At 43.3% G+C, this 23,200-nt stretch overlaps 1 protein-coding gene across 5 annotated transcripts in view; it reads left to right on the forward strand.

Annotated features, from left to right (window-relative positions):
- The window catches only part of rasip1 (Ras interacting protein 1), a 49,294-nt gene that overhangs the window by 22,434 nt on the left and 3,660 nt on the right, over nt 1–23,200 (forward strand). For 2 of the 5 annotated variants that reach the window (XR_011979740.1, XR_011979741.1), the window contains exons 17-18: nt 4,064–4,157; nt 9,934–10,430. The gene's annotated coding sequence lies outside the window, so the exon portion shown is untranslated. Of the gene's footprint in view, nt 1–4,063; nt 4,164–9,933; nt 10,431–23,200 lie in introns of those variants that run through there. The other 3 variants (XR_011979742.1, XR_011979743.1, XM_072680577.1) reach the window with 3 other exon arrangements.

The raw sequence follows: 23,200 nt of genomic DNA on the forward strand, positions 1-23,200 counted from the left end.
TCTCCGACTTCCTGTCAATGTCTCAGCTTTTGCTCTCTTTCCGATAAGCCGGATGCCACGGGAGCCCATGACATCATTTCAGTCCGGTGGCTGAGTGTGTGTCCGACGTAATTTGGTTGCCGATTGAGCTTGTGAATCATGATGCGCTTCTGCGGTCCAGCTTCAATCAATTACGGCGACTGTGCGCTGTCTCTGACTCCTAAGCGATGTGCGGTCGCTCAGACAGAGGCCCCCCAGGGCTGTTTTTAGCCCGGCGTCCACTCTCTGGTAGAAAAGGACGGGTGATTTCTGAGTTTGGGGGGGAAAGAAAGGAGATGTTTTTGAGGGTAGTGGCCAAACAGTAGCTGTGCTGTGTGACCGGTGTGATGAGAAACTTTATAGTTGACCTCTCTGACCTCTGTGTCTGAGCCCACCATACAAAGGCAGAGTAATGTCTGTCTGTGAGTGCAGTAGAGCCCCCACCACTGTCTCTTGCACACACAAGCAAACTCTTTTAGTTGTAGTTCTAATGTTTTACCCTATGCTCCCAACACTGGGAAGAGGGTAAAGGTCAAGTTCTTTTTCCGAACTGCTGCCAAAGCAACATCACCAGGCTTGGAGGACAGCCAGCTGACGCCAGTGCCGGCCAGCATCGCAGTCGAGTGACGTGGGGACAGAGAGCCATCTACCTTCCCTGGAGAGAGCAAGGCCAGTTGTGCTCTCTCGGGGGCTCGGCAGCTGATGGCTACCAGCTGGACTGAGATTTGAACTAGCGATCCTCTGGTCACAGTGACAGCGCCTTATTCCACTGTACCACTGATCTAATGCACATGTGAAAAGGGCAGTGCTTCATCTTCACCGTAAAAATGAGAGTGTAAACGCAACCAAGGCGCATTTAATCCAGATCCAAATCCGATCACTTAACCTGATCACTTCAGGAGGTGGTCTAAGATGCATTTGAGCCGCATGATATAGCAGTGGACGTGCTCCACAACCTAAACACCAGTAGTAATTGCATTGCTACAAGTTAATTTGAATATCTGACTTCAGTCTGACTAACTTGAGATGCTTTTCACTACCAAGTGTGAATGCATGTAGCTAAATCTGATCAGGATTCCAGCCGACTAAGGCGCTGCCACTATGATACAGGGATCGCTGGTCTGAATCCCGGGTCATGCTGCTTGCCCTCAGGAGTCCCAGAGAGAGCACAATTGGCCTTGTTTCTTTTAGGGGTGGTTGATGGTACTTCCTCCCCACATCACTTCTAGTGTGATGTTGGTCCGCACAGACGTCTGTTAGCTGTTGTATCAGAGCTGGGGAGCCTCGCTTTTCATGCCTACCTAGCGATGCTGCACCGCCAGGCAGGCCAAGATTCACTCCTATCTCTGCTGTTAGGAATACATTTTATAGAGCTAATATTAGCTGATTGATCTGGAATGGATCAGTCTGCTCTGTCTGATTAGGAATAGCTGTTGTGGTGCTAACGTTAGCCAGCTGATCAGGAGGATCGCTCTGCTTTCTCTCATTAGGAACTGCAGTGCTGACGTTAGCTTGCCGATCGTGTTGTTAGGCCTAGTTAGGCCTACCTTTTGTAGGGATAACGTTAGCTAGCTAATAGGAATGGATGGCTTCACATGTGTCTAGTCTCCACCCTGCTAAGTGCTAGGGCAATTCACATGAATTGAAATAGGGCAACCGGCCTTCCAAATATGGTCGAAAAATGAGGTAAAATTAGAAATAAATAGAAAAAAAAAGAAAAATCAGGATACAATCCAGATACAATCACATGATGCGACCAGGTGTAAACAGGGTCTCAGTGGACAGAAGTTTTCAGACACATGTGAGGTTAGGAAGATCTTTAAAATCCTTTTTTTAAGAATACCTGTTGTTTTGGGTCCCCACAAAGATACGAATACATGACAAAACCCTAAAAACCCCTAAAAACGTATTTGCTCCCAATAACCAACTACATCCACTCTTACAGAATGCAAGCTTGTGTGTATGCAGTCACACACACATGTACACCCATCTACCAGCCCACCACTCACACGCATACACACACACACACACACACAATGTAAACGTGTATGCCCTCATCTGCACCCATTAAGCATGCCACACTCTCTCTCTCTCTCTCTCTCTCTCTCTCTCACACACACACACACACATACTCGCATGCCTCCAGGTGCAGCTCCCCACACCTGTTGAAGAACCTCTCTGTAATTAGGGAGAAACAATTATTTTTGGGATACGGGGGGAGAGAGAGAGCAAACAATAGAGCACTTATTCCAGCGCTCCTTCGCTTTTTCTGCATCTCTCAGTAATGACAGATTCTTCCGCTCTTCAAAGACCATCGGCTTCCTACAAAACAGCTGAGTCAGTAAACTGAGAGAGGAGGGGATGGTGTGAGTGTGAGAGTGTGTGTGTACGTACGTCGTTGCCCTGTTGTTTGCACTTTGGAGCAAATCTGTGTATTTTACAGAGTAGCTTTTTTATGCACGGCAGAACATGTTTTTGATTGATGCCGCCCAACTGGCGTCTGTAGGTCAGTCGAGGACATGGGAAGGTGTTACGGGGCTTCGCGATATACAGCCTGACTTTTTCTGTTTTGTTGGGTTTTTTTACCATTTACATCAAACTGGAGAAGGTTATCTAGGCAGGCTTCTCAGTAGGAGATGCTTTAAAATATGAACTTTTTTTTCATTGACATTTGGCTAACGTTAGCCAGCTGATCTGGAGGCCCATTCTTGTCTCTCTTGTTAGGAATACAGTTTTATAGGGCTAACATTAGCTAATTGATCTGGAATGGATCACTCTGCTCTGTCTCATTAGGAATAGCTGTTGTGGTGCTAACGTTAGCCAGCTGATCAGGAGGATCGCTCTGCTTTCTCTCATTGGGAACTGCAGTGCTGATGTTAGCTAGCTGATCATAGTGTTAGGCCTAGTTAGGCCTACCTTCTGTAGGGCTAACGTTAGCTAGCTAAACAGGAGTATTATTTAGCTTTCTCGCATTAGGAAATATAGGGTTAACATTAGTATGTTGATTATGCTAATTATGGTTGTTGTAGGGCTAAAAATAGCTAGCCGATCTGGAGATTCACTCTTATCTCTGTGGTTATCTCTTATCTCTTAGGGCTAACGTTAGCTAGCTAATTAGGAGTATTAATTAGCTTTATCTGGTTAGGAATTATAGGGTTAACATTAGTTAGCTGATCATGTTGTTGTTAGGCTGAGCTATGCCTGGCTGTTGTCGGGCTAACGTTAGATAGCTGATCTCCCCAGGTTCATTCTTACCCATTATAGAGCTAACATTAGCTAATAGATCTGGAATGGATCAGTCTGCTCTGTCTCATTAGGAATAGCTGTTGTGGTGCTAACGTTAGCCAGCTGATGTGGAGTATCGCTCTCATCCCTCTAGTCAAGATTAATTGTTTTAGGGTTAACGACAGCTGAGGGTCACTTTGCTCTCCCATTAAAAACAGTTGTATGGCAACATTAGCAAGCAGATCATGTTCTTATTGTCGGGCAACAATATCAAATACCTGAATTCAATAATTGGAGGTGTGTCCCAATACTTTTGCCTGTATAGCATAGCTGGCAGATGTGAAAGACCACTCTTGTCATCTCACTCTGCGTAGCTGTTGTAGGGCTAACATTTAGATAGCTGAGCTGCTCTGTAGAAGCCCTTTGCCCTCTCATAAGGAACAGCTGTTGTAAGGCCTGCTAAGAGATGTGGAGGATCTCTTGGCTCGGTCTCATTAGGAACAGCTGTTGTAGGGTTTATAGCTGTGGCAGAGAACAAGGCTGATCATAAACACATACAGGGAATGACTGTGGAGGATAGCTGTGGAGTTTATGCAGTGACACAATTTTATAAACACATTAAAACTCTTAGAAGTCTACATTAGAAGTCAGACCAGGTCAGGGGTCCCCCCCCCCTGCCCCCCCACACTCCATGTGTCCATACAGTGCTAATTGCTCTAATCTGCTTTTATTCTCAGTGCTTCTGGAAAGCTGTACTCACTCTTTCTCTCTCTCTCTCTCTCTCTCTCTCTCTCTCTCTCTGTTGTGAAATGCTGATTAGGCACTGCTGGGACTTTCCAGGCCAAGGCCTTCAGGCCCTCAGGAGATTTCCGGCACCAAAGCAACACTTCAGCCAGAACTGCAGCGTCATAAAGGTGACGTAAGAGTGGCATAAGCAAATTATAAGCTGTGAGTGTTTCAAATGTACGTTATTAATCATTGCTGGTGTATATAATGATTCTTATTGTCAGTTTGTTGAGGGAACAATAATATGGGATACATTATTACTTAAATAAACACCATACATGCGGGCCATGATTACTTTTAGATACTTACGCATAAATTATACATACGGGTCACATTAGATATCCATATTAACATCACTGTTAGCTCTAACACAGAGGGCAGTTCTTTTCAAAATGAGCTAAACTGGCGTTCTTCTGGTGTGTCTTTACAAGAAAATGCACGGTTTGTTTTAGGCTGTGCCAAAACTTGCTTAACTGACTTTAAATTATTCATAATAATTGTTTTTAAGATGGATATTAATAAGATTATTTGTAACATATTATTACACGTAGGTCCTTATATATATATATATATATATATATATATGGGACATATTGTTAAATACAGATAGGTCATTACTTTATAAAGCAAGTAGTTTTTGAGAGAAGCAACCTTCAGAAAGTGTATGATTACACAAATTCATCGTAACAGATAATATATGGTCATATTAGCCAACTGTAGATCTGAGCGATCAGAGGAGATTACTTCATAGCCTCGGCTTACTTAGTTGTTACCGTTAGCTTTGATACAGAAGGCTGTTCTTTTTGAAAGGAGCTAAACTGATGTAGAAGAGACTTTCTGGTCTTAGAAGAACATCTTGAGCAAACAATGCTAACAATGCTAATGTGGCAAAGAATGAATGGAGGCTAGTATGCTGTGTTTCCATAGCCAGTGCCTGTTGGCTTGCAATTGTTCTTACAAATGTTAGCATTTTTGACTCAAGTAAAAAGACTCGCTGACGTTTGCCAGGAATGTGCGTCATGTTCTTTGTGATGTGAGAATGCATGGTTTGCTTTCTGGCTGTGACGTTAATTGCTCTATGATTTAGACCACACTGTCGTAAACTGACATTAATGGATTCATCAGCGCTAATCGCTTTTATAGCCGGAGAGAATTTCTACATATGCACGTTTTGGTAAATAGGATACATTTTCTATAAAAACAGTATATCAAAACACATCACTAGATCACAAATCGTTTGATTGGAAATCTCTGTTCATTTGTGTGTGTGTGTGTGTGTGTATGTTTAAGCATTGGCCATGTCTGCACCCACTGTGGTCAGTTCAGTCTAGCCGTCCATACTTTCCTTCACTGCTCTGGGCATGTGCGCAAAAGTGTGTGTGCACATGTTTATGTTTTCATACATTTGCAGGACAAAAATATCCTGACTTTGTAGAAACACCAGTGTAACAGGGCCCAACAGCATGTCATACACATGAATCAAAGTATTACATAGATATATAAATATATTTACATATCAATCGTGCAGATGGGACTCATCATTAAATTGTAGGTACTTACAAATAAATTATTTATAAGGGCCACATAACATATAAATATTTACACATGAATTAGTAGCTAAACCATCTCCAGGCCTCTCCTGGAGGAAGGCCAGCATTCCCAGCTCCCATCTGAGACCTACTTTATCTTACCAGTTCTTCAGTAGAGTAAATCAGCTGAGCTGCTGGTGGAACTGAACAACTCCATACAGACAAGATCAGCACTCAAACCTGTGCTCTTCTAACCACCATCTCAACAACTTTACCTGTGTTTATTCTTATGTTATATAGAGTTAATTACAGGTAGACACTCATTGACCACTGACTTTATGTTTATTTGGGTTTATTTTAATGTTTTATAGAGTTAATTACAGGTAGACACTCATTGACCACTGACTTTATGTTTATTTGGGTTTATTGTAATGTTATATAGAGTTAATTACAGGTAGACACTCTCACTGACCACTGACCTTATGTTTATTTGGGTTTATTCTAATGTTATATAGAGTTAATTACAGGTAGACACTCTCACTGACCACTGACTTTATGTTAATTTGGGTTTATTCTAATGTTATATAGAGTTAATTACAGGTAGACACTCTCACTGACCACTGACTTTATGTTAATTTGGGTTTATTCTAATGTTATATAGAGTTAATTACAGGTAGACACTCATTGACCACTGACTTTATGTTTATTTGGGTTTATTGTAATGTTATATAGAGTTAATTACAGGTAGACACTCATTGACCACTGACTTTATGTTAATTTAGGTTTATTGTAATGTTATATATAGTTAATTACAGGTAGACACTCATTGACCACTGACTTTATGTTAATTTGGGTTTATTGTAATGTTATATATAGTTAATTACAGGTAGACACTCATTGACCACTGACTTTATGTTAATTTAGGTTTATTGTAATGTTATATATAGTTAATTACAGGTAGACACTCATTGACCACTGACTTTATGTTTATTTGGGTTTATTCTAATGTTATATAGAGTTAATTATAGGTAGACACTCTCACTGACCACTGACTTTATGTTAATTTGGGTTTATTCTAATGTTATATAGTTTAAACACACACTGCTTCTTTCTTGACGGCCTTAGGCTTTTGCGCAGTACCATGTATATGACCCCATGTCCTGACAAGGCTTGAAAACAAACCTGTATGAGTGTGTGAATGTGTGTGTGTTTGGGGTTAGACTCAGGGCGAGTGAAACACCCAGGCTCTCTCCAGAGACACATTCACTTTCTCCTGCTGCCAGGTTGATTACGTCATCAACGGGCCGCCGTATAAAAGGGCCCTGTGATGTCATACTGTCAGAGAGAGGCTGCCCAGTGTTAGAGAGGTGACTGGGGTTACCCTCGAAAACCTCAACACACACACACACACACACACATGCACACGCACACTCACATACACACACAGCTCAACCTCTAAATATCATTACTTTCTCCAGTCGCTCGGCCCCAGTCTCTGTCTGGCCTGTCTCTATCCTTTTTACCTCTCGCTCTCTCGCTCTACCTTTTCCTCCACTCCCTCCATCTCTCATCTTTTTTCTCTCACTCCACCCTCACCCTTACTCTTTATTTCCCTCCCCACCTTTCCCCCTGTGCTGACCTCCTTTTTAATGCAGACCCATCCAGTACAGAGTTTATTTTCTGCTAACACACCCATCCCCTACTCTCCACCACCTTCTATACCTCTCTTCTCAGCTCTTCTCAAACTTTCTCATCTCTTCTCTACTTTTCTTTTCTCTTATCTTCTTTTTATCTTCTCAAATCTTCTGTTTTCTCTCTTGCCATCTGTTAGTTTATTCTTTTCTCAAATTTCTTTTCCTCTCCTCTCTCTTCTCAAATCTTCTCACCTCTTTTACTCTTATATTTTCTCATATATTCTCTCCTCTTCTCCTGTCAAATCTCCGGTTCTCATCTCTTCTCCTTTCTTTTCATCTCCTCCGTTCTCTCCTTTTCTCTTCTCTTCTATTTTCATCTCATCTCCTCTCTTCATCTTTTCATTTTTCTTCTTTTCTCAAATATTATCTTCTCCAATTTTCTCTTCTCTTCTCAAATCTTCTTCCCCTCTCAAATCTCCTCTTCTCATCTATTCTCCTCTCTTTTCATATTTTCGAGTCCTCTACTTTTCTCTTCTCTTCTCAGATCTCCTCTTCTCAAATCTTCAATTCTCTACTTTTCTCATCTCCTCTCCTCTCTTCTCAAATCTCCTCTTCTCATTTTTTCTCCTCTCATCTCTTCTCCTCTCTTCTCAAATCTTCAGTTCTCTCCTTTTCTCATCTCTTCTCTTCTCTTTTCATATTTCCGAGTCCTCTTCTTTTCTCTTCTCTTCTCAAATGTTCTTTACCTTTGAAATCTTAGCTTCTCCTCTATTCTCCTCTCTTCTCATCTCTTTTTATCTCTTCTCAAATCCTCTCTTCTTCTTTCCTCTCATTTCTTCTCTTCTCAAATCTTGTCTCTTCTCTTCTTATATTTCCTCTTCTCTCCTCTCTCCTCTTCTCAAACCCTTTTGTCTCTTCTCTTCTTCGTTCTTCTTAAATCGTCTCTTCTCTTCTTGTCTCTTCTCAAGTCTTCACTTCTCTTCTCCTCTCGTCTCTCCTGTGTAGAGTACTGGTCAGTAGGGTCAGCAGTGCTGTGGGCTGGGGCTGTGTTCCGACAGGCTTTGCTTTTTCTGTCGCACTTTTGTTCCGTCCTGCGTCATCGTGTTGACTGAGCGGACCCCACACTCACCGGGCCCAACACTGAGCCGAGTTAGCGCCTGTAATCTGATGGCCCTGTTTATTTTATGTAGGCTCCCTTTGAAGGTGCTGAGAAAGTCTTTGGGCTTTTTGTCCCGGGCCGCTTTAGCTGGCCGTGCCGAGGCGCTCGCAGTGGTAATACCCAGGAAGAATAATATTTGCACTCGTATTCACTCCAAACAAGGTTTTTTCCATATTAGTGTCAGAAAGGGGAGCGCTTGCTCTCTCTCGCTCACTCTCACTCTCTCTCTCACTCTCTGTTTCTCTCTCCTCCTGAGGTATGGTGAGGATTCCTGGTCCTGGCTGCGGCTGCAGCTCTGCGTCTACTCCATCAACCCTTATTACGCCTCCACAATCCACTAATAGGCACTTAAACCCTTTAGCCTGCTGGACGCTTCAGGAGTCACTGATCCGCCACTCCTGGACTCTTTGCTTACTTCTGTCTCAGTGCATTACTCATAAAACCCCCTTTGTTTTCTGTAACCTGAATTCGTTACAATTCCATGCACGGTAAATCCTCTCTCAGGTTCTCTAACCGGTCCTGGAGGGCTGTAGTCCAACACAGTTTGGTCATTTCTAGGGGTGTAAAAATGCAGCTGAGGGAACCCTTCAAAAGCAGCAGTTGTGGAACACTGGAACTGATTACGATCAATCCAGATAATATATTTAGTAAAGTATGGACCGATATTACCCATATCAAATAAATAAATAATTTCTTGAAGAGTTAGAATCAATTCAAGCTGGTTCGAGGTCAGAGATTTACAGGCCTAATGACTTCCCCGCATACACCTGATTCAACTTAGCAATGAAACAGTGCTGGACTCCAGCCCTAATAGGCAGGAATTGACGCTACTGAAAATAATCACTTAATGCTCATTTTCGGCTCCTACTGCGACCTAATCAAAGCCATGATGTTAATTTCACCCCAATTATTTTCTTATTTTTAATTTCCACACACTAGCTATAAATCCCTCTCAGTGCTGGGAGAGTGAGGGCTAGCATGTGCTTCCTCCACCACATCTTCTCAAACTGCTGCTAACACCAGACACCAGAGGGAGGGCCATCTTATCCACACCAGTTCAGATAATGCTTAGATCACCCAATTTAGACAGCTACCCAATTTAAGAGCTCCCCAAATTCCCAGTCGCCCTCCACTAGCTAAGACTCCACCATCACACAATGCTCCCAGCGCTGGGTCTTTAAAAACACCTTCTGTGTGAACATTTAGGACACTATAGGTGGCTGTGGGATCACTGGGAATCAAACTCACAGCCGTCAGTTAGTTGACATATCAGGGCGGGGAATACAGTGCTTTCCTCAGAGCGCGTTGGCTGCCTAGTGATGCTGCACTGGCGGCAGTTCGAAAAGAGGCAGTGGCTGACTTCACATGTATCGGAGAAAGCATGTGCTTGTCCTCGCCTTCCTTGTAATGTAGGGAGCATGTGATAGGGGGAGTCCTAGTGAGTGGCTCAGCTAAATTGGGAAAGAATTTTAGTTCACGTAAAACCTGCCGCTAACGCAACACCACTGGAGCGCAACATGCTTGGAGGATAATGCTAACTGCTAATTTTATCAGCTGTCAGCTAACAAGGGTCCCCACTTAGTTGCAGAAGGAGAAGGAGGACCATCCTACATCCGCAGAGAGAGTGAGGCCAGTTTTGCTTTCTTGGACTGTTGGCTACAGAGGGCTGTGGCATCATTGGGAATCGAACCTGCGACCTGCTGATGATGGAGCCAACACTTCGAAGGTCCTAGCAGATTAGAGTAAAGTGAACTCTGGTCACTGAGCTGATGTAGGTATGGTGTTACAGTGTCATTGATGTGAAGCACCAAAAGCGATTCAGTACAGCGCCCTGCCACCTGTGGACAGTCTTGATAAATGTGAATAAGTGAGTTACAAGCCAGCTTAATGAGGTGCTTGGCATCTAAAATTGCTTATCAACCAATCCGAACAGCCGCTTCTGTATGTTTTATATCATAGCATTAGTTAATTGACAATTGTACTTTGTACTTTTATGGGTCTGTATCGCCTGGGAGCCCTGCAGCTGCCTTCTTTCGTCTTGTGTGACGTCACAACCAGACTAGACTCTGGCTTCTGCAGGTGGGCTTCTTGATGCTGCTTCAGTAGCAATTTCTTTGTTTAATTGAAGGCTATTGAAAAAGGGTTTCTTTGTATGTGTGTGCATGAGTGTCTGAGTCTGTGTGTGAAAGCTAACAGCTCTGCAACGGCACGGAAAACCCTCTGACATCATTCGGCCATTCTTGCTCTCATTTGAGCAAATTACAGCATGTCGTTTGTAAATCATCGACTGGGCGTGGCTTGAGACGGATCCAAAAGCCGTCTCACTCTCCACATCAGTGACAGCCAGTGAAAGAAAACATTAAGCAATCCTTTCATTCTTCCTTTTATCCTGATGGGGAGATGACACAGCTGTTTCTTCCTGCCAATCTGTTGGGCAATGCCTCGTTAACCAGAAGCCCCTGCTCCTCCCTTTCTGCAGGGTCTCTCTGTCTTTCTGTCTCTCTTTCTTTTTTCCTGTGGGTCTCCACAACCGTCGTTCCAGATCATTCCTCACTGGCAAACCCGTCTGCGGCTCCGCCCAAGATACATTTCTCTCGCTCCTCTCTTTAACTCGTCGCATTAAACCCAGATACGAGGGTCTAATGCGGGATCCGGGCCTCGTGTGTGTGTGAGGTCAGCGGCTTGTATGTGTGTGTTCCTTGTCAGGGTGAGAGGAAGACGGCATGCCCTTGCTCACGGCCTGTTGCAGTATAAACGGTGATGTAACCCCAGGAAACTACACCGGCGGTCCCATAATCCGATCTCCTTCTTTCTGCTTTGCCCTGGTTTAAGCCACGTTGTGTTATTAGTTCTAGCTCACTTACAGACAGAATTCCCAATCCACTGGAACTGAAGCAATTTTCTGGGCTGACATGTTTTCTATTCTGTTAACTGTATAATAACTTAATTTATCATCGGATGCAATGAATATTGGTTCCGAGAGAATTTTAAAAGACTACAGTTAGATTTGTCAAGGCCATGGTCGGATCAGGGCAGAGATTTGTTGGGCTACACTCAGGTTCAGACAGAATTGTGTCGGGTTCAGAGAGCATTGTGTCGGGTACAGAGAGAATTGGGTCGCTACAGTCGAGTTTAGAGAGCATTGTGTCGGGTACAGTCGGGTTCAGAGAGCATTGTGTCGGGTTCAGAGAGAATTGTGTCGGGTTCAGAGAGAATTGTGTCGGGTTCAGTTGGGTTCAGAGAGAATTGTGTCGGGTACAGTCGGGTTCAGAGAGCATTGTGTCGGGTTCAGAGAGAATTGTGTCGGGTTCAGAGAGAATTGTGTCGGGTTCAGTTGGGTTCAGAGAGAATTGTGTCGGGTACAGTCGGGTTCAGAGAGCATTGTGTCGGGTTCAGAGAGAATTGTGTCGGGTTCAGAGAGAATTGTGTCGGGTTCAGTTGGGTTCAGAGAGAATTGTGTCGGGTACAGTCGGGTTCAGAGAGCATTGTGTCGGGTTCAGAGAGAATTGTGTCGGGTTCAGAGAGAATTGTGTCGGGTTCAGTCGGGTTCAGAGAGAATTGTGTCGGGTACAGTCGGGTTCAGAGAGAATTGTGTCGGGTACAGTCGGGTTCAGAGAGAATTGTGTCGGGTTCAGTCGGGTTCAGAGAGAATTGTGTCGGGTACAGTCGGGTTCAGAGAGAATTGTGTCGGGTACAGTCGGGTTCAGAAAGAATTGTGTCGGGTTCAGAGAGAATTGGGTCGCTACAGTCGAGTTTAGAGAGCATTGTGTCCGGTACAGTCGGGTTTAGAGAGCATTGTGTCGGGTACAGTCGGGTAAAGAGAGCATTGTGTCGGGTACAGTCGGGTAAAGAGAGCATTGTGTCGGGTTCAGAGAGAATTGTGTCGGGTACAGTCGGGTTCAGAGAGAATTGTGTCGGGTACAGTCGGGTTCAGAGAGAATTGTGTTGGTACAGTCGGGTTCAGAGAGAATTGTGTCGGGTTCAGAGAGAATTGGGTCGCTACAGTCGAGTTTAGAGAGCATTGTGTCGGGTACAGTTGGGTTCAGAGAGCATTGTGTCGGGTACAGTTGGGTTCAGAGAGAATTGTGTCGGGTACAGTCGGGTTCAGAGAGAATTGTGTCGGGTACAGTTGGGTTCAGAGAGCATTGTGTCGGGTACAGTTGGGTTCAGAGAGCATTGTGTCGGGTACAGTTGGGTTCAGAGAGAATTGTGTCGGGTACAGTCGGGTTCAGAGAGAATTGTGTCGAGTACAGTCGGGTTCAGAGAGAATTGTGTCGTGTACAGTCGGGTTCAGAGAGCATAGTGTCGGGTACAGTCGGGTTCAGAGAGCATAGTGTCGGGTACAGTCGGGTTTAGAGAGCATTGTGTCGGGTTCAGAGAGAATTGGGTCGCTACAGTCGAGTTTAGAGAGCATTGTGTCGGGTACAGTCGGGTTTAGAGAGCATTGTGTCGGGTACAGTCGGGTTCAGAGAGAATTGTGTCGGGTTCAGAGAGAATTGTGTCGGGTTCAGAGAGAATTGTGTTGGGTACAGTCGGAATTTTCTGGGATTACAGTTGGATGTCATTTTTATCAGGCAGGTGTGGGTTTTACAGAGTGCTGCCTGGCTGTAGTTGGTTCATACAGTATTTTGTTGGGCTACAGTTCAGTTCAGAGAGGACTGCATCGGCTACAGTGGTGTAGATGGTACTGTTTCTTCACTTTCCAAATTACCTAGACAGTGGCCCCTGCCGTTGAACCACACAGCCAATCTGGATAGTTTTGTGTGCAGAGTGAGAAGCAGGCCTGGGGTCTGAGAGATGTCCTGCAGAAGGTGCAGTGAGAGGTGTGGTGCCTGACCTGCGGTCAGTTTGGGGTGAGTCATTCTCGGCGCCTTACTGGCCGCCAAGCCAATTGATCCTGCTCCATCAAAGGCGGTCTGTTTTCGTTCTCTCCTTGCTCTCACCGTCCGCCGCCCATCCGGCCGACCCCTCCGTCTGCCCTTTTTCTCATGCCTTCATCCCTCCTTTCCCCTCCATTCTCAACTGTCTGTCTGTTTCTTGGTTTCCTCTTGTCTTTCCTTCAGGGAATTTCCCTCTATCCATGACTGTGCCATTCCTCACATTCCTACCATACCTAGGACAGGATGGAAGGGAGAGAAAAAAACTGAGGTACTGAGTGGGCGATGTTAATAGGAGACAGGCATGGGTGTTTGTGTATGAGTTGAGAACAGTGTTGTACATGGACGTTGACCCTGCCAGCGTGGGAGGGTTATCGGGTATGTAAACAGATTGCTAAAAATACATCCGTCCATATGAGGGTCATATAACACATTCCATTGAGTGAAACGAACAGAATGAATGGGGGTGGGGGGTGGGGGGATATTTACCAGAGCAGGGTGAGGCAAGAGCTCAGCTGTTGCTATCTCCTTCAGCCATTCCTCACCTCAAAGTACTTTTGCCATTCATGTCATTTTCATCTCCATTAACTATACCATACACTTCCTGGCCACTTCATCAGAATCCCCATCTCCCTTAGTTCCTCCACCTTACTGTTGTGCAGTTAGAGACCGCAGCTCATCTGCTGACACACAGTTTGTTTTAGCCATAATCTAGGCCTTCATCAGTGGTCAGTTTCAGACCACAAGGTCACTCTGGGATGCTTTTGGGTGGTGCAATACTGATTCCTGATACACTTGTACCAGCAACATCACATTCCACTGCCATGTCATTGTCACTGCTGTGCTAAAAATGCTCCACCATCCAAGCAGTCCTGTGGTCAAAAACTGACCAATGATGAATGGGGGGGGGGGGGGGTGCTAATCTGTGTAGCAACAGAGGGGCTACCGTCTGTAACTGAACACCTGTACAGTAGAAGTGTAAGGTAAGTGGAGCTCATGAAGTGGTCAAAGAGTGGAAGCACTAAACCCATTTGGTTGGTGAGTCTAGTATGTCCCAAAATTGCTATCTTGGTTTCTGATCTTTAATTGAGTTAGATTGGGGTACAGTACCATACTTTCACTATAGTACAGTTTCAGCTCTTTAATTGAGTTAGATTGGGATACAGTACCATACTTTCACTATAGTACAGTTTCAGCTCTTTTAATTGAGTTAGATTGGGATATGGTACCATACTTTCACTATAGTACAGTTTCAGCTCTTTAATTGAGTTAGATTGGGGTACAGTACCATACTTTCACTATAGTACAGTTTCAGCTCTTTTAATTGAGTTAAATTGAGATACAGTACCATACTTTCACTATAGTACAGTTTCAGCTCTTTAAATTGAGTTAGATTGGGGTACAGTACCCATGCTAATTATCGGCTGCCCTTTTATAAGCCTGTAGCTGACCAGTGACCAGTCTAACTGCAGATGTCCTGTGGAGCCGGATGTTTAGGACCTGTTTGAATTTGGTGCAAACTGCAGTCATTTATTTAAGTGACATTTGAAATGTGTGTGTGAGTTGCTCTAAAGGGCATCGTCACTCAGATCATTGGGGTCACGCTGACAAGTCCAGTCAGTGGGACAAGTGTGTGACGTCGGTGCATTCCAGAGTCTTTTGTCTTTCCGGCCTCCTCGGATCGCATCACTCATTCATTTAGATTTTCCCGAGACTGTCAAACTCTCCCTTTCTCTCTCTCCCTTTCTCTCTCTCTCTCTCTCTCTCTCATTCTCTCTCCTTCTGTCTCTATGCTATCTTGTCCTTCTCCTCCTCTTTATCTTGCTCACCCCTCCCATCTGTGTGTGCCTGTTTTTCAGCCGTGAGATTCTTCCGAAGAATAACAGCCTGTGACGCAGACAGACGGGAGAAGGTGTCCAGTAAGGGGAGGGTACTGCCCAGTATATGAGTGTATGTATGTGTGTGTGTGTGTATTATCATGGGGTCCGGTAAGCAAAGGGTAATCTTGGGGTAAAGGGTCACTTACATAGCACCTCTCGTGCACTCACTCACACACAGACACACAAGAACCCAGCCAGGCCTGACAAAGACGCCGGGAATGAACGAGCTGCGTCTCTCGGGAGCCTTCCCTTTACAAGAAAGAATGTGCTAAAAATAGTGCACCCCCCCTGACCCCCCACCCACGTCTCTCTCTTTTCATTCCTTTTCTTACTGTTTTGGCCTCGGCCTCCGCAGAGTTCCTGGACTACAGTCTCAGGAGAGAGAGAAAGCGAGAAAGAGAGAGAGAGAGACACAGAGCAATAGACAGCGAGAGAGAGGGTGTACAGTGGCATGCAAGGGTTTGGGCACCACTGGTCGGAATATCTGGTAGTGTGAATAGCAAAGCGAGTAGAAGATGACCTGATCTCCAAAAGGCATAAAGTTAAAGATGAAAGTCCAGATGAGGTCAGGCCAGACAGTAATTTAATCTTTTCTACCAGTGAAAAGTTCCCCATGCGGCCCAAAGCGTGATCCATCCACCACCAAGCTTAACAGCTGGATTGTGGAACTGTGCGTTTCTGTCTATGGAGTGATGGAGTTCCATCTGATACCTTTGAGTTGAGTTGGAGTGGCAGACCCTGACCTTACTTATGCTAAGGTGTGGCTGGATGCAATCAAACCCTCACAGCAGCGTTTTATTTTAGTTTTTTTTACAGATAGTGTACAATTGATGTTTGCTTTGAGAATTTGCTGGTATTCAACTGAACCAGTTCTTCCCGCTAGCAGTTCCTCAAAGCATGATCCATTCACCATCATGCCTAACAGTTGGATCTCTGGACCGTTCTCTGGAGCTCTGTTCAAATCACTGGAAGGGTGTCCACAATCTTTTGGCCAAGCTACTAAACCTGCTGAGTAATAAGCCTCACGATTAATGGCTGAATAAAAGTCCGGAGGGGGGGGTTACGGGGTTAACAGTCTGGTTTGTGGTAAACGGATTATGAATGCTTCGTCAACACTGTAATTAAATACGATCGTGCGAGTAAAGCTTTCTGAGAGAGAGAAAGAGAGAGAGAGAGAGAGAGAAAGAGAGAGAGCTAGGAAAGCAGACAATAATCAAATCTTCCTGCTTGATCGTCTCAGCGTCGCTGGGCCAGTGACCAGACCTGTTTACATACTTGTATCTTGTTTACATCCGGTTGTTTTTGTTTTTTGTTTAGTAGCCCCCCTGTTTACGTTCAGGCCTCTGCCTCCGACACCTACTCTTCCTCCGGCGGATGGAAGGAAGGAAGGAGAGATGGCAAGGGAGATGGACAGAGATGGGGGAGAGAGAGGGAGCGAGAGAGATAACATCGTCCCAGGCTTCAGCTGTGTGCCAATACTGCTCCCTTCATTTAAACTGGACAGAAACATTGATAGAGAGACACAGAAAGCCATAGAGAGAGGGAGAGAGCGTGAAAAAGAGAGAGTGTCAGACGGCACGTACGGTGACAGACGAGGAAAGAATGTTTAGGCCGGCCGAGAAGAGGAGAAAGACGGTTCACGTTCTTCAGTGCACGGAGAGTCCGGTGTGTGTGTGTGTGCCTGAGTGAGACAGAGAGTGTGTGTGTGTGTGTTGACGTGTTCACAGACAGAACGTGTCTGAAATACAGTCTGCAAAACGTTAACAGGCCGTTGTGATGTCGAGAGCCTGACAGAGGGAGATTTAACACACTGTATGTTTGGTCGGTGCAGTCAAACCACTACACTGATCTTCCCGTTTTCAACAATACCAGCCTCAAACCCGAGTGGCCCAGCTGTCTAAGCGCTGGCTCTGTCGTCAGGAGATAGCAGGTTCTGTCTGGCCAGCTATCCATGTCCGAAGTCTCAGAGAGCACAATTGTCCTACCTTGCCCCCCCCACTCAGGGCGGGTAATGCTAGCCAGAATTAGCAGTTAGCATTCCTTTCCTTCCTGCACTGATGCCATTGTGCTAATTAAAGCGGGTGGGTGGGAATGGAGAATATTGACAAAACTGAAATTTGTTTGAGGGGGTTTGGTGTGAAGTTGTGCTGCATTATAGAGAAACGTACCGAATCTAACTTTTTTTTACAGTGGAGGTAAATGGAACCAGGCTCCGGTTGCCATGACTACAACACATATATTCATTTCATTTACTAGAATGATGGATGGTGCTCCATCCAATACATCCAATACAAGTTGAGAAGTTGGGGATGATGAGGTGGTGTGGTGATCATCATCATCCAACATCCTGACATCACTAACTACTCTCGTCGTTGAATGCAATCAAATCCTCACAGCAATGCTCCTTCAAAATCTAGAAGAAAGCCTTTGTCCCTGGACTGCAGAGACAGTTGCTCCAACAAAAGCTTGGTTTAATACCCGTGATTTCAGAGGAAACGATGAATGAGCAGGTGTCCCAATACTTTTGTCCTCTGTAAGTGTAGCTTACAGAAAATGAGAGAGAGAGAGCCAGAGGGAGAGCGAGAGGCAGAGAGGGAGAGGGTGGAAAAGACTGGTCTGGCCTGTAAAAAGTTCCTTTTTGCGTGGGTTGCCTCCCCCTCCTCCCCGCTCCCTCGCCTCCCTCCCTGACGTTCTGTCTTCCACCTATTGCTCCACTATGGACGTTCAGACGTTTCCACACTGCCCGCTGTCCGGAGACGGAGAAAGTGTTAGAGTAAATATCCCTCCCGCTGACCCCTCTCTCTCTCTCTCTAGACTAAATCACTTCTACTTCAGCTCAAATCAAAGGAGCTTTATTGGCACGGCTGGGGTACAGCGTTTAAACCTGTTTATCGCACAGAGCGCTAACACGCTACGCTAGAAAGTAATGGAACCTTACAGTCACCTATTAGCATGGCGCTAAATGCAGATCTCAATCATCACACACTCTCCTCACACTGGTTGTGTCCCAATTGCGTACAAATACACACTAATACTATGGCCTAAATACTATATCCTAATCTTAATAGTGCGGATGTGGCAGACTGCCACACTGAATATTAGCCAAACAGGAAGTGCTGCGTTGCATTGTGGGATAATAGTGTCCAACTGGTTCTCAGTGTGTATCTTGGATATTTGAGTTCACTCAGCTTTGACACTTCATACTCAAACACTAAGTAGTAATGCTAATTAGTGCACACCCAGCCAATATGCTCTTGACGGGTGAGATCACATGGGTGGGATCAACATGGGCTAGGTGGGCTTTGAGTGGGTCTGTACATGCGTTTTTACTGGGATCCACTCTGGCTTCCCAAATAGGCCCCATTGTTACAGCCTACCTAAATCTCACGTAGGTCCCATCTAGGTCCCATATGGGGCCCATGTTTAACCTCTGATGGATCAGTGCTGCATTAGGCTGCATGGTGCCAATAGGTTCAAGTCTATCTGCTCCAGAAAGTCCTATTGTATTGGCAGTACTTCTTCTCTACAGGGACAAGACAAGCTGTGTGTGTGCATTTGCACGTCTATGTCAGCAGTAGGTGCAGCTTAAAGTAGCTGAATGCATTCATTAGAAGGGGTGTCCATAAATATTTAGACATATAGTGTACATATGGATGGGGCCTTGGTTTCCATGGTGTGCAGTCAAACAGTGTTTACATACTACAGTAAACTCTGTCATTTTCTTACCCTGGTGGCGAAGTGGGGCCAAACGTGAACCTATATGGCTCCCAGTTGGCCTACCCCTACAGCCCCACGCCCCGGGACGCACCCAGAGTTTGGACTGTTAAAAAAGACCCCTATGACTTATGGTTTCTGCTGGTCTAAGCTGAGGTTTGATGGTCAAGGTTGTTGGTCATCCAGACGAAACCATACCCTATACTGGTTATATAAGCTCGTTAAACTGGTTGATCAGTTTCGCTGTCAACCAACTAGCTGTTCTACTAACCTGACCAAGCTGGATGTCCAGCTCACTGTCACAGGTCACTGGGTTTGGTCCTGGTCCTTTAAGAAATATGCAAATTAACTCTGTTCTAATTGGACGACACTGCTTATGACTTCAGTGGGAATGGGTGAGGCTAAACTGCTGTAGGCTAAATAGGCGTAAACTACATATAGTAAACTACATGGACAAAAGTATTGGGACACCTGCTCATTTACAGTTTCTTCTAAAATCAAGGGTATTAAAAAGAGCTTATCCTGTGTGGATTTGATTGCATTCAGCGACAAGAGTGTTGTCAGGTGATGTCAGGATGTTGGATTATCACCACCCCACCTCATCCCATTCAAAAGTATTGGTGGAGCACCATCCATCATTCCAGAGAACACAGTTCTTCCACTGCTCCACAGCTCAATGCTGGGGGGCTTTATGTACACCCCTCTACTAGCCCATGCCTGGCATTAGGCAGCATGTAGGTTCAATGGGTTCAAGTCTATCTGCTCCAGAAAGTCCTATTGTATTGGCAGTACTTCTTCTCTACAGGGACTAGACAAGCTGTGTGTGTGCATTTGCACGTCTATGTCAGCAGTAGGTGCAGCTTAAAGTAGCTGAATGCATTCATTAGAAGGGGTGTCCATAAATATTTAGACATATAGTGTACATATGGATGGGGCCTTGGTTTCCACGGTGTGCAGTCGAACAGTGTTTACATACTACAGTAAACTCTGTCATTTTCACAAAGTGAGGATCGGGGGTGTTTCGTAATGCGGGCTGTTAAAGTAATCTCTAATGGACGTGTTTATGTGGTCTCTGACTCTATATGACACACTGTTAACTCTGTCGGAGAATAGGTAACAGTGTGTCACACAGTGTCAGAGACCACATATTAGAGCTTACTCAACTCCACACGGTTTGAAGTGAGTGCGTGATTATTTAGACATGCAGTTAGCACCATGCTAATTGGCGCAGTATTAGCCTAGTAGCTCCAGCGCCAAACTAAAACAAAGCTAACCTCAGACACCAAACATTGAGCAAATCAGATTTTTGGCTGAGGCATCACCTCCACCACCTTTCTAATCTGGGCAGCCAGCTTCTTCTCGGTCTGCCCGTCTCTGTGGCCACTTTGTGGTCACTTAGTCTGGACTCGGGCCTTTACTCATTCCTACTGTCTTACCGTACAAGTGAAAGTACATCCAGGATTTGGCTTGCATCAGTGGGGGCAAGAATGAATGAGTGTGTGTGTGTGTGTGTGTGTGTGCGCAAGTGCGTCAAGGCAATATCATAGAACGCGGGCTGCCAAGCTGTGGGGGCCGGAAGGCAGCTACGACGGATGATTTATACGCATTTATTACCGTTCAGGAGAATTTCTGTAACCAGACTAAATGAGTGTGTGTAACAATAATGAGCCGGCAGGAGGGAAAGTATCATCGACAGGAAAGTCAGAGAAAGCGTCACTGCATAGTACTGAACACTGTTTGGCATTTAACCAACTGTGTGTGTGTGTGTGTGTGTGTGTGTGCATGAAATAAAACACTTCAGTTAGAGCCCTCAAAAAACTTTAAACTGCAGCAACTACAGAACTCATACAAAGACATTCATAGTACATACGAAATAATTCCTTGTAGATATTAAATAATTCATAGTGGATATTGAGTAATTCATGGTGGATACTAAATAATATATAGTAGAGACTGAATAATTCATAGTGGATATTGAATAATTCATAGTGGATACTAAATAATATATAGTAGAGACTGAATAATTCATAGTGGATATTGAATAATTCATAGTGGATACTAAATAATTCATAGTGGATATTGAATAATTCATAGTAGATACCGACTAATTTATAGTGGATACTGAATAATTCATAGTAGATACCAAATAATTCATAGTGGATACTAAATAATTCATAGTAGATACTGAATAATTCATAGTAGATACTGAATAATTCATGGTGGATACTAAATAATTCATAGTAGAGACTGAATAATTCATAGTGGATACTAAATAATTCATAGTAGATACAGAATAATTCATAGTGGATACTAAATAATTTATAGTAGATACAGAATAATTCATAGTGGATACTGAATAATTCATAGTGGATACTAAATAATTTATAGTAGATACAGAATAATTCATAGTGGATACTGAATAATTCATGGTGGATACTAAATAATTCATAGTGGATACTAAATAATGTATAGTAGATACAGAATAATTCATAGTGGATACTGAATAATTCATAGTGGATACTGAATAATTCATGGTGGATACTAAATAATTCATAGTAGATACAGAATAATTCATAGTGGATACTAAATAATTCATAGTAGATACAGAATAATTCATAGTGGATACTGAATAATTCATGGTGGAGACCGAATAATTCATAGTGGATACTGAATAATTCATGGTGGATACTAAATAATTCATAGTAGATACAGAATAATTCATAGTGGATACTAAATAATTCATAGTATATACTGAATAATTCATAGTAGATACTGAATAATTCATGGTGGATACTAAATAATTCATAGTAGAGACTGAATAATTCATAGTGGATACTAAATAATTCATAGTAGATACAGAATAATTCATAGTGGATACTAAATAATTTATAGTAGATACAGAATAATTCATAGTGGATACTGAATAATTCATAGTGGATACTAAATAATTTATAGTAGATACAGAATAATTCATAGTGGATACTGAATAATTCATGGTGGATACTAAATAATTCATAGTGGATACTGAATAATTCATGGTGGATACTAAATAATTCATAGTAGATACAGAATAATTCATAGTGGATACTAAATAATTTATAGTAGATACAGAATAATTCATAGTGGATACTGAATAATTCATAGTGGATACTAAATAATTTATAGTAGATACAGAATAATTCATAGTGGATACTGAATAATTCATGGTGGATACTAAATAATTCATAGTGGATACTAAATAATGTATAGTAGATACAGAATAATTCATAGTGGATACTGAATAATTCATAGTGGATACTGAATAATTCATGGTGGATACTAAATAATTCATAGTAGATACAGAATAATTCATAGTGGATACTAAATAATTCATAGTAGATACAGAATAATTCATAGTGGATACTGAATAATTCATGGTGGAGACCGAATAATTCATAGTGGATACTGAATAATTCATGGTGGATACTAAATAATTCATAGTAGATACAGAATAATTCATAGTGGATACTAAATAATTCATAGTAGATACAGAATAATTCATAGTGGATACTAAATAATCCATAGTAGATACAGAATAATTCATAGTGGATACTGAATAATTCATGGTGGAGACCGAATAATTCATGGTGGAGACCGAATAATTCATGGTGGATACTAAATAATTCATAGTGGATACTAAATAATTCATAGTGGATACTAAAGAATTCACAGTGGATATTGAATATTTCATGGTGGATACTAAATAATTTATAGTAGAGACTGAATAATTCATAGTGGATAGTAAATAATTCATAGTGGATATTGAATAATTCACAGTGGATACAGAATAATTCATAGTAGATACCAAATAATTCACAGTGAATACTGAATAATTAATTGTGGATACTAAATAATTCATAGTGAATAATTATTATAATTAGTCAGCTTTACATGGTGAAACTCTCTCATTCGGTATTAAGGTACAATGAGTGTATTATTAATGATAATAAACTTAAAAAATAAAAACACTGTATTTCTTCTTACATATTAAGACTGAGGAGTGATTGGCGAGGGTGGGGGCGGGTGGGGGTAGCGGGTTGGGGTTTTCCTTTTACTAAACCTTGCTCACCTCACCGGGTTATTAGTTGGCTTAAATGACGTATAAGTGTGTGTGTGTGTGTGTTTGTGTGTGTGTGTCCAGCATTGCCCCTGTGAGAAAAGGAGTTTGAGACGTCACTTTATTGCCCAATGACTCTCCCCCTGCAGTGTGTCACTCTTTCTCCTTCTCTCCCCCCTTTTCTAAAAGTCGTTTCCCCCCGCACACACACTCGCGCCACTGACGTCTGTAGGGGGGGTGTACATCAGAGGAGAGGGAGGGGGGAAAGGTGAAGAGGTTGGG

Source organism: Salminus brasiliensis, chromosome 5, assembly GCF_030463535.1.
Source record: "Salminus brasiliensis chromosome 5, fSalBra1.hap2, whole genome shotgun sequence".
In the NCBI taxonomy this organism is placed as follows: domain Eukaryota; kingdom Metazoa; phylum Chordata; class Actinopteri; order Characiformes; family Bryconidae; genus Salminus; species Salminus brasiliensis.